The sequence below is a fragment of the Rhinopithecus roxellana genome, chromosome 13 (genome assembly GCF_007565055.1).
Source record: "Rhinopithecus roxellana isolate Shanxi Qingling chromosome 13, ASM756505v1, whole genome shotgun sequence".
NCBI lineage: Eukaryota > Metazoa > Chordata > Mammalia > Primates > Cercopithecidae > Rhinopithecus > Rhinopithecus roxellana.
Genome location: NC_044561.1, coordinates 126,634,325 through 126,636,684, shown reverse-complemented (window position 1 = coordinate 126,636,684; position 2,360 = coordinate 126,634,325). Strand labels below are relative to the sequence as shown.

General features: G+C 38.6%; 1 non-coding gene across 1 annotated transcript; it reads right to left on the bottom strand.

Moving 5' to 3' along the window:
• Positions 1-808: 808 nt before the first annotated feature.
• On the bottom strand, positions 809-933 carry LOC115893074. Its single transcript, XR_004053030.1, has one exon. It is a non-coding gene; the product is annotated as a U4atac minor spliceosomal RNA (small nuclear RNA).
• Positions 934-2,360: the final 1,427 nt, after the last annotated feature.

The window sequence follows — 2,360 nt, the reverse complement described above, 5'->3', positions numbered from 1 at the left end:
GTCAATGAAGGAAATACGTATGTTAAATTCTCTGGTAGAAGAAAAATGCTTTACTAATCTGGACTCAATTGCCAGTGACATAAACACAACTTAAAATGGGTTAAGAGGGTAACTTGTGAGCACACAGAACTTAAGAAAACTCCAGACTCATTTCTATTTGGGGGCCTTGCATCGTTTCATCAAGCTTGACTTTCTCTCCCCTCTCTCCACAGTTTCCTCTTCATCTCATCACTCTGCTTTGCTCTAGGGTAATTTTATTATCAATTGTTATCTAGCTTGTGGCAGCAACATATTTGCCTTGTCTCCAAACTTGTGCTCTTAATCACTACATTATACTGTTATTTTACTTGGGACTCCATACATTTCTGTGGAAGAAAGAACACAGGTAATGAGAAAGAAAGAAAGGGAAAATGAGCTGGAAGGAGGCCGGCTGGAAAAAAAGAGAAAATATTCAGGTTAAATTTTCTAATAGATGCATCATCCACAGGGTATGTGTATTTATGGAGAACTGCTCCAAAATTCAGGTTGCAAGTGAGTGCTAAGGTGACTTTTAAACTATTATTATTTTTATTTTGTAAAGACTTGTACCTATAGGTAGAACTTTTCATTAAGGAGTATTCATTGGTGACTTGGTGAGAAAATTATAAATGGGGTCAAAAAGTCTTCATCTTTTACTCGATTGGTTGTCATGCTGGGATTCTGGGATTAACTTTGAATCTAATGGCTCTAGTGGGAAGTTCCAGTTTCTCAGTTTATTATTTTTTAATTATTTTACTTCATTTTATTTCATGAAAAAGAGGTTTTCCTTTTTTCCAAAAACTGCACCAAGGTGAAGTGATGCTCTAGTTGAGACAGGTGTGTTATGTAGGGTTAGGAGGACTGCTCTTGCTGTGCACTCACTGGACAGTAGCACAACTCCAAGGAAAGGATGGTGACTTCTCTGTTTAATTTGCACAATGCAACAGGACAGCATCTGAGAAGGTCTCCAGAGCAGGGCTGCACGGGCACCTGAAGAGCAAACATTCTTCCCAAGGTTTCAAAGGCCAATAAAGGCTTGTTTTCAAGCCCTCCTAATCTTTAGCAATTCCAAATCATTTCCTACCCTATTACAAATGCTTGCCTACAATATCCTTTGGTGAATAATAGTGCAATTCAAATGACGTCTAATCAGAACATCATTTTCATAATTGATCTGATATTTGCAGGGCCTTTTCTTAATCTTTGAGAATGTTTTGTAGCAGGGACTCTGCCTATCTGTTTGAATTAAATAGGAGAAATGGAAATATCAGCTCTTAGATAACAATGGATTTAAAATCAGAAAGAAGATAGAATGCAAATGATGGCTTATTTTTAATTTGTGCCTCTGAGAAAAAGATTTTTATCATGGTGCAAACAAAACTTGCATAAGTTATGAAATGCATTATTGAAAACTAGCTTGTTTTCTCTTAATGAATTACAAACGTGTATTTGCTTATGATATTTAGCCTGAAAAGTTTTAAACAGGAGTTGTACCTTGTTTTTCCTCCTTCTTTAATGTTCCAGTGAAGATTCTCATGGCGTGCACACGGGAATGCGTGGAAGTTTGGTTGTGATCTGCATTTTGTTTTAAGTAATTATCCTTTTATCTAGGAAGTGGCAGACATTTTAACCTTCATTTATTTTCTAAGTGATTGATAGAGATGCCAGTATTTATCATTTATTAATCTTTGTTCCCCTCTGTGATATTGCAGATGAAAGGATAAGACTCAGGACTGCTCTGAGACATTGGCTACAACAGGGACACATCATCGATGGCAGGAAGACGGTAAACCCACTTCCAGTGCCCTGATCTTGTTTCTCTGTTGTTCTCTTCCATGTTTAATGATGCCAGAAGGGAGACTATTTTGGCTTACTTAGAAGAAAGACAGGAAAGAAGGAAGTCAGGCAAACACCGCACACACACACACACACACATGCACACGCACACACACACATGCACATGAGTTAGGTAGTGCAAGACAGAAGAAGAAAAACAGAGAAACACAAAAGTAGCAGAGAGAAAAGGAAAGGAGAAGGCGAAGGGAAAGGAAGAAGGGAGAGAAAGAAATAAGAAAGGCACGAGAGGTGAAGCGCAGCAGAGAGGGAGAGGGAGAACGTGAGAAAGGGAGAGAGCTGGAGAGAGCCAAGAAGAGAAGGAGGAGGAGGAGCATATACTAAGAGAGGATACAGAGAGAGTCCCACACACACAAAGGAAAAGTGGGAGCTTTGTGAGGCAACTGATATTCGCTTCTGAAGAAAATAAACCCAGCTGTTCATTAAAAATCAAAACCAAAACAAAACAGGGCAAAAACCTCTATACCTCTTACTGTCTCTGAGCATTA